This window comes from Lissotriton vulgaris, chromosome 1_1, assembly GCF_964263255.1.
Source record: "Lissotriton vulgaris chromosome 1_1, aLisVul1.2, whole genome shotgun sequence".
Lineage (NCBI taxonomy): Eukaryota > Metazoa > Chordata > Amphibia > Caudata > Salamandridae > Lissotriton > Lissotriton vulgaris.
This window is the reverse complement of record NC_141685.1, coordinates 1,706,700,425-1,706,709,444: the sequence shown is the minus strand read 5'-3', so window position 1 is coordinate 1,706,709,444 and position 9,020 is coordinate 1,706,700,425. Positions and strand designations below refer to the sequence as shown.

At 44.7% G+C, this 9,020-nt stretch overlaps 1 pseudogene; it reads left to right on the top strand.

Annotated features, from left to right (window-relative positions):
- The first annotated feature begins 627 nt into the window (after positions 1-627).
- Positions 628-2,165, top strand: LOC147751094 (tyrosine aminotransferase-like; annotated as a pseudogene).
- Positions 2,166-9,020: the final 6,855 nt, after the last annotated feature.

The following is a 9,020-nucleotide window of genomic DNA, read 5'->3' as shown; positions in this document are numbered from 1 at the left end:
AGGACCAGTCTCTTGCCTAAAAATGTGGACCGATTGACTATGATCAAAATGAACCAAAATTTCATACCACAGAATTGCATAGTTCCTGAAACAACACAGGAGTAAGAGGAGGATGATTGGTTAAACTCAAGTGTATTACCTGACCAACATCTGGGTGAACAACCTGAGTTGAGGACGACCTTTACTTCCCAGAGTAAGTATACTGGTGCCACCATTGAACTTTGTAATTATTTCTCATTAAACTTCTTACTTTGCAAAAAAAGATAGCCAGTGGAACATTATGTTTGTGTCAGATTTACATGCTGCCCCACCATTATTTAGTAACATATATTGCCGGATTGCAGTTGGACCACTGTGTAGTAAAGAAGCCTCCACAGTTCCAGACCCAACGCCCTTAGCCAACTTATGGTGGGTAGTGTGTAGAGACACTGCTTGCTCAAGCTTGTGTTTGTGTAACACCTGCTTGATTACCACAAACGAGTAGCAGGAAGACACTGTAGTGAAGTAGTTCTTCAGTACTAACCAATCTAGGATTTTAGAGCCTCTGAAAGAATTCAATCATCTTAAGTCCGAAGTGGGACTGCATCAGGACGCAGGGCACCTGCCGCAGCCAAGTACCGAGACAAACACGAGAGGAGCCATGCAGACGGAAAAGTACGTCATCAAAGTGAATGTCAACGACCTGCGGCCCAGCGTCCTTGACGTGCATGTCAACATCCAGGACTCAAGCCCCCTGCTGGAGAAGCTGAAGCCCAGGAAGGCCAGATGGGCGGTGTGAGCTTCCGAGGTGTCCAAGAAGACCTTCAACCCCATCAAAGCTCTTGTGGACAGCATGAAGCTGGAGCCCAAGCCCATGATTGCTCTTCCCATAGGTGACCCTACTGTTTTTGGAAATCTTCCGACAGATGACGAGGTCACTCTAGCCATGAAGAATGCCATATATTCCGGATATTACAATAGCTACTCCCCAGCTGTAGGGTACCAATCCAGCTGTGATGTAATTGCAAAGTTTAATAGCTGCCCAGATGCCCTCTCGAGGCCAAGGATGTCATCCTTGCAAGTGGTTGCAGTCAAGCTATTGAACTATGTCTGTCTGTTCTGGCCAACCGTGGGCAGAACATTCTGATACCACAACCTGCTTTCTCCCTCTACAAGACACTTGCTCTTTCGATGGGGATTGAGGTCAAACTTTATAACCTGCTGCCAGAGAAATCCTGGGAAATTGATCTGAAACATCTGGAGTCTTTAATTAATGATAGAACTGCCTGCATCATTGTGAACAACCCTTCGAACTCCTGCGGGTCTGTCTTCAGCAAAGTGCACTTATAGACAATCATTGAAGTGGCTGCTAGGCAGTGCGTCCCCATCCTGGCGTACGAGATCTAGGGAGACATGGTCTGCTACGTTGTGATGATGCTTTATCGGCGCAGCTCTTGTTTGGGTGTCATGGTGTCGCTGTTAAAATGTAATCGAGTGTATTTGCAATTTGTATATATATTTAACTTTAACCACTAGTATATGTAGTAGACCTTTGTACTTACTATATAAAATCGCATTAAATAAATACAAAATAAATTAAAATAAAATAAAAATAAAAATTCATGGCATTGAAGACAATGTCTGCCTCCCTCACACGTCTGTCCTTTTTCATACCACTTAGCAGGGCTGCCCCAGAACTTCATTTATTTACAAGAGTATCAATACCAAATTCCAAGTATTCATTGCACCAATGAGTGAATTTTGAGTGATTGTGAGTGATGATTGATGAATCATGTGGTGACAGACATTGAGGGAGAGTGTTTGAACTATAATTTGGGAACATGCTTGAGATAATTTACAATGATAGGTGATCATTTTTTCCTGGAGGTGATTGGCCCTTTCATACATAGCCAGATTTACTTGCAGGGTCAACTCTTTTTTTCTGGATCTTCAGAGACCAGAACAATCACTTTTGCTAACAAACAAAAACCTATACAAAATACTGCAATTCTGTTTCTCTACTTTTCCAACAGCAGGGCAATACACTATCTTGCTCAGATTGTGACTGGGACACAATTACTCAGAGCCAGGAGGAAGATGCAAGAACTCAGAGTGGAAGCACCTCCTCAACAGCTAGAAGCAAGACATTATCAACTTCAAAGGAAAACCATGACACTGAGGCCTAGAATGCAGCTATGTGAAAAGGAGAGAGGTGCAAATGCTGAGGAGTGTGTGTGTGTCGCACTGGTGGCAAAATTGAAACTTTGAGTCTTCTTGTTTTTTTTTGCTCTGAGTCTTGTTGGACACTCCTGATGAAGCATATCTTCCTTCTTTCCTTCACATTGACTCTGAAATACATTTTCTGTTTTACAATCTGCAGGCCTACTCATCTCCTGCATGAACGGAAGGTAAAAAGCTGAGAGCTCAACACTCCTATCAGACCAGTCCAGAGAGGCACCGAAGAGTGATGAACATTCCCGAGAAGAATGCAGATACACCACCTAATTTTCAAATACAGTATCATTTTTCTTTTAACAATAATATTTGGAGAATTGGGTGGGTGGGTTCGCTCATCCATTATTTTATTATAGTTAGGAGTTCAATGTAGGTTGTAGTATGTTTATTGGATAGTAGTGCATATATGAAAGGGATGTTTGTTTCTTGGTATTCTCTATGTATAGCGTATAATCAATAGAATGGTTTGGGACATATTTTGAATGTCCCAACCATCATCTAAGTTTTGCATTGTTTTAGTTTTTGGATATTAGTAGGGGTGCCAAAAATCATAATTCTTTTTTAAATTTTTCATTGTCATGTTATGTTATGTTATGTTAAATTAAATTTATTAAGCGCACGTACGCCCGTAGGCTTCATGGCGCTGTGGAAGACTGGCAAAACATAACATGTGGCAGAAAGAAAAGTTAACTAAGGATAAGCTTGCTTAAAGAGCCAAGTTTTAAAAGCCTGTCTAAAGGCTAACAGATCTTCGTGGAGCCTTAGCGGCAGTGGCAAGGAGTTCCACAGGGAGGAAGCTAGGAAGTGGAAGGATCCTCCTCCCTGGCGTTGTTTCCTGATCCGGGCCACCACTAACAAGTTCTTTTGGCCGGAGCGGAGAGCACGGGAGGGAGTGTAACTGACAAGCAGGCTGCTAATGAATCCAGGGCCCTTACCTTGTAGAGCCCTGAAGATAATGCATCCCGCTTTGAATGCTGCTCTCTGCGCTACAGGCAGCCAGTGGAGACTGGCCAGTCCAGGTCTGATAGACTGCCACTTAGGAATTTTGCAAATCAACCTGGCCGCTTGGTTCTGGACCAGTTGAAGTCTCTTGAGCTGCCCCGCTGGTAGACCCAAATATAAACTATTGGAGTAATCCAAACGGGACAGCACAAGAGCAATAATGACCTGAATCAGAGCAGGGTGGGTTAAAAGGTGACAGAAGGAATTGTTCCTCTTTGCGTATTATTATGTATTCAGGTAGTATTTCAACTTCTGAAAATGTTTATGGGGATGGAGGCATTTGGTGGTAGATTTTGTTGTTAAGGCTATTAGGTGTTATAGTCATGGGATACCAGGTAACTTGCCAGTTACGTGCCCTGGGACATGGATTAGGACATCTTTTATTAGTTGAGTGGTTGGTGGTTGGTAGCTAAAGCTTGCCTCCTTGATGTATTCTAAAGCATCTCTGATTTCAATTTCAGTAACATTGGTTAGTGGTTATGTTCTTAAACATTTATAATCATAGTTTACCTTGTTGTTGCCCTCCCAAAGCAGGAATTAGAGTAGTATTTGGTGCATTTCCAATGTATGTGACTAGTGGTTCTTCTTTCTTGAGTATAAGCATAGCCTATGAAATGGAGCTAGAGTCTCCCTTCTTTGAGGAAATGAATTTAGCTCCTTCTATCATTTTCTTAGTTACACTGTGAATATATATACAAAAAGAATTAATAAATGTAAAGTAGAAAATGTTCATTGTTATATTACCTTTTTATTAATACTTACATATATGTTGTTTTTTATTTTTCTTTGAAGTGTTTTGTTGACTTCTTCTGCTCAATGTTATTCTTGTCATCTGTTAGGTAAAACAATATATTATTATGCTAGAAATGTTATACATTTTAATTTTTTTCAGGTTAGTTAGTGTTTAGTTGGTTTTATTTTTAAGTATATTTAAAACAATACTTGCTATTTTGGGGAGATTCAGTTGGTTCCTTTAATGTAACTTTTTGATTGGAATTGTTGCAGCCTGTAGTAGAAAAAGAAAAGGTGTAAATGTTTATTCATTTTATTTTGTTAGTTTTGCTTATCAGTTGATTTAGCTAAGGTTTAAAAAATATTAATGGTTATACTTTGTTGTATATGTTTGATCAATCTTCTTTTATTCTTAATAATTTTAATTGGTCGAATGATGCACGGTTTTTTTCTTTGCAGTTTTGATTTTTGGTAAGTTTTGTAAATCAGTTTGTTTAGTCTGTAAAAAGGAAAACCAATGAAAAGCATTTATTTATTCATTTTACATGTTTTAATTATTTTAAGTTTAGTTAGGGTATTATTTACAGTTTTTAGGTATTGTACTTACTTTGAATGTAGGTTGCTTGATGTGGTTCTTTTTAAAGGTCCTTTGTTGGGGCTTCAATCTTGCAGAGGTTTGTCCTCCAATCTTTGCAGGTTGTTCGGTAATTTTTGGTTAATGAATTGGCTTATTTTATTGTATTATTAGTTGAAGCTTTGTATTGTTTTCTATTGTTTATACTTTTATTTTATTGGTTGTTATAGCGTCTCTTTAATTATTTTGGCAGTTAAATGTTAATTTGGAAAATGATGTATACATTCACTCAAGGGTATATTTTGTTCAATATTATAATTATGTAACAATATATTTGTTTTTATATTTTTTATTGTAATTAAATATAATTAATAATTGTTTGGTTATTGTTAATGATGATACATGTTATGTGTTATATTTTAATTTTGAATATTTATTTAAATATTAATGTTGATTGTTATTTGGGAATTATGGGGTGATTACGATGGCATCATCATATTTGGGATTAGGACTGCCCGCCTACAAGGCGACGGCCCCACTGGGCTAATTATAATGTGACAGCCACCATGGCGGTCTCATTGACCATGTTTTGCATTGCGGTGGGTGCTGCGTTCTGCAGCACACACCGCAAAACAAAAGAGAGACCTCACACATATCCCTGCACTACATGGCAGGCACCCCACTACGTGACAGGCATCATCCTGTGCCTGCCACATGGTACAGGGATATGTAGGGGGGCACCATACGTGCTCCCTGTTCCTGTGTTGGTGGGAAGGGGGAAAGGGGACCTGCTACGGGCCCCCATTTTCCCTTTCCTCCAGCTTTTCCATGGTGGGTTACCAGCCATGGAAAGGATGGTGGGTAAGGGACATCGTAATCCTGATGGTGGTGCCTGGTAGGCATTGCCCTCATTGTAGGGACTCCGATCCCTTCTGATGGACCGACAAGCTCCTTGAGCCCATCTGATCTGTGGTGGTTGGTCTTTATGACCACCACTCAGCCGCCTGCCATCAAAATGTGGTGGGTGGCAAACTTGATTAAAATGACAGGGAGATCATCACAGACAGTCTTTCAGTGATGTTCTCCCCGCCATTGTAAACACCCCTATATATTTCATAATTGTTTATATATATTGTTTTTGTTTGAAATGTATTCTTTTAATAGTGGTATTATTAATACATTTATATACATTTTTTGTTAAAGATATTTTTATTGAAAGTACAAGAAGGAAGACAAAGGGAAGTAAGGGAAGGATAGAAACACAGTAAATGCAACAAAAGCCCTCGCAGGAGCTCATTCTACATGGCATAGGAGTGTAATATTGCTGAAGATTGGACAACGCGGCCACCCCAGCCAGGATGATTCTCAAAGTCCGCCAGCCAACAATGTTGCCCCCAGCGGGGAGTCCATAGAAAGGCATCTGTTCACTGTGGCGCCAGGCAAAAGCCGCCCAAGCCTGGGGCTCATTCGATCAGTCTAATTTGCGCCTCCACGTTTCTCGGCCATAAGAAAACAATGCAGCGAGGTGAAACACAAAGACCCACCACCCACAGAGATAGACACAACAAAATACCCTCCCCCCAAACTCCTGTAACCCTCCAACCCCCCCCCAGTGGTGGCAGCCAAGTAACAGGCACACATCCGAACATTCTCTCACACTTGGAACAAATGGAGTGCACGTAAAGTGGGCGGGCAGACCGCTGACGGTAGACCTTGAGAAAGGAAGCGGACTAGCGGACCCCATCTGAAGATGAAGTTTTTGAAATCTCCTCTAAAAACATCCGCCATACGTTCCATACTCAGAAGTTTCCACAACCTAGCATACCAGAGGGAAAGTGCAGGGGCTTCCTTCTTTTTCCAAGCAGCCGCCAAGGTCAGCTTGGCCGCACCCATGCAGAGCCAAAGCATTTGTTTATCCGCTTTGGTCTGATGCTCCAGGAGCGGATCACGGAGACCCAAGAGAACGAAGCCTATCGAGTCAGGAACCGGGTAACCCAACACATCCTTGATTTGGGACAGTATCTCCTCCCAGTAGGGGCGAATGACAGGGCAGTCCCACCAAATATGGCGAAAATCCCCCAAGAGACCACAACCTCGCCAACATCTATCCGACGTAGAGGGAAAGATCTTTTTTAACATGGCTGGGTAAAGATACCAGTCCAACATCGTTTTCATGTGGGCCTCCCTAAGGTCAATGGAATGATTAAATCTGTGCAGGTCACGCCAGAGGTGAGTCCACTCCTCATCAGAGATATCCCGACCCAAGTGCTCTTCCCACAAACTCATGTATCTAGGGCGGGGCGAGATAGCCGTGGCCAGCAGAAGGTCATATAGGAAGGAGATCACCCCTCTCATGGACGTGGTGCGGGTGATAAAGGATTCGAAATCCGTGGGAGGCCTTGTCGCTGCATCTCGCACCTCCGGCGACAACGCCCAGTGTAGCATTTGAGCATGTCGGTAACGCTCGGATGGTAACACCGTATAATCACGCATGCAATTGTGGAAGGTAAGCGGCTCATAACCATGAAACAGGTGCGTGAGCGCGTAACACCCCCCGCTCTCCACCCATCAAATGGGCCCTCCGTGAGAGCCGGTGGAAAGGCCGGGTTAAAATGTATAGGGGTGAAGGGGGACGGGAAGGAAGTCCACCTCTCATTGCTAGAAACCGAGTCCCAGACCTTCAGGGTGGTACTCTTAGGCGTGCTAATATAGGCGTTCCGAGGGCGATCCCCCTTCACCTTCCAGACCAGGTCCCATATCGACCTCCCCGCCACACTCCTATCCATATGCAGCCAGTGCTTCTCCGATTCCATCTGGGTCCACTCGACCGGCACTCGGAGTTGCGCCGCCTTATAATAGAGATGCATATCCGGGAGGCCGACCCCACCCTTCTTCAAAGGCCGTCGCAGCATGAGAAAGGAAAGTCTAGCGCGACCCCCTTGCCAGATGTAATGTAGGATCATGGTCTTAACACGCTTAAAAAAGCCCCCATCTAAAGCAATAGGACGTGCTTGAAACAGGTATAGGAGCTTAGGGAGCATCGTCATTTTAATAGCATGGACGCGGCCCAGCCAAGAAATGAACATGGGTTTCCACCGATTAAGCTCAGTCTGTATCTGGGCCAGCAAAGGTGGGAAGTTGGCCGCATACAGAGTGGTGACGGATGAGGTCAGCCGGACCCCGAGGTACTGTAAAGAGGAGCTGGTTCATGACAGGGGCGTGAGCGGCCGGATACGGTCCACCTCAGCAGATGGTAGCGTGAGGTTAAGGATGTATGACTTGGTAGGGTTGACCCGAAAACCCGCCACAGCTTCAAACTGAGAGAGTACCTCCTGTACCCACGGAAGGGAGTTTCCCGGGTCCGCTAGTGACAATAGAACTTCATCAGCAAAAAGGGAGATTTTATGTTGCTCTCCCGAGAAGGGGAGACCACTGATGTCCGGGTCCTCCCGCACCCTAAGGGCTAGGGGTTCAATGCTGAGCGCAAAGAGTAGGGGAGATAGGGGACAGCCCTGCCGCGTACCCCGGGAGTGTGCAAAGAAGGGTGAAACATGGCCATTAACCATGACCCTTGATCGAGGACTGTGGTAGTTGGCCCGAAGCATATCTATGAATTTGGGGGAAAAGCCAAAGGCCGCCAGCGTACCAAAGAGAAAGTTCCAGTCTACCCGATCGAATGCTTTTTCAGCGTCAAGGCCCACCAAGACCGCCGGGATCTTGAAGCGGTTGGCCTTCTCGATCAAGTGTATCAGCCTTCTGGTGTTGTCGTGGGTCTGGCGACCCTTTATAAATCCCGATTGATCGGGATGGATAAGGGCAGGCATAAGGTCCTGGAGATGTGCAGCCAAGATGGAGGAGTATAATTTAGCGTCCACATTCAGTAGAGCTATGGGCCGGTATGACTCACACTTCGAGGGGTCCTTCCTGTCTTTGGGGATAATCGAAATCATCGCCTCCACCATGGAGCCTGTAGTCTGGCCCGCCTCCCTCATGCCATTAAAAAGGGTCACCAGGAAGTCCCCCAGCTCAGAGGCAAAGGTCTGATAGAAGGGTGCCGTGAAGCCATCTGGGCCAGGCGCCTTAAGCGGTTTAAGGGACTTAATTGCGGCCAACACTTCCTCCCTAGTAAAGGGGGCCTCCAAAAGGTCATTACACTCCTTGGAAACCTGCGGAAGCGGATGAGCCCTCAGGTACTCCTCTTGATCTTCCGGCACCAAGCTATCCGCCGAGTACAGGGCGGCATAGAATTTGCCGAAAAGCTCCGCCTTGGCCGCGTCTTGATGCTCCAAGGCGCCCGAGGGCGCCCGGACGCCACCCACATATTCTCTCTCACGCTTATCGCGAAGCTGTCGAGCCAGATGTTTCCCCACTTTATTGCCTTGTGCGTAAGAAAGACGTTGTAAGCGCAGGAGGGTATACTCCGCCCGATTATTATAGTGGGCCCTGAGTTTACCCCACACTGCTGCAAGCGGACGGAGCGTCCTTCGAGAAGGATTCT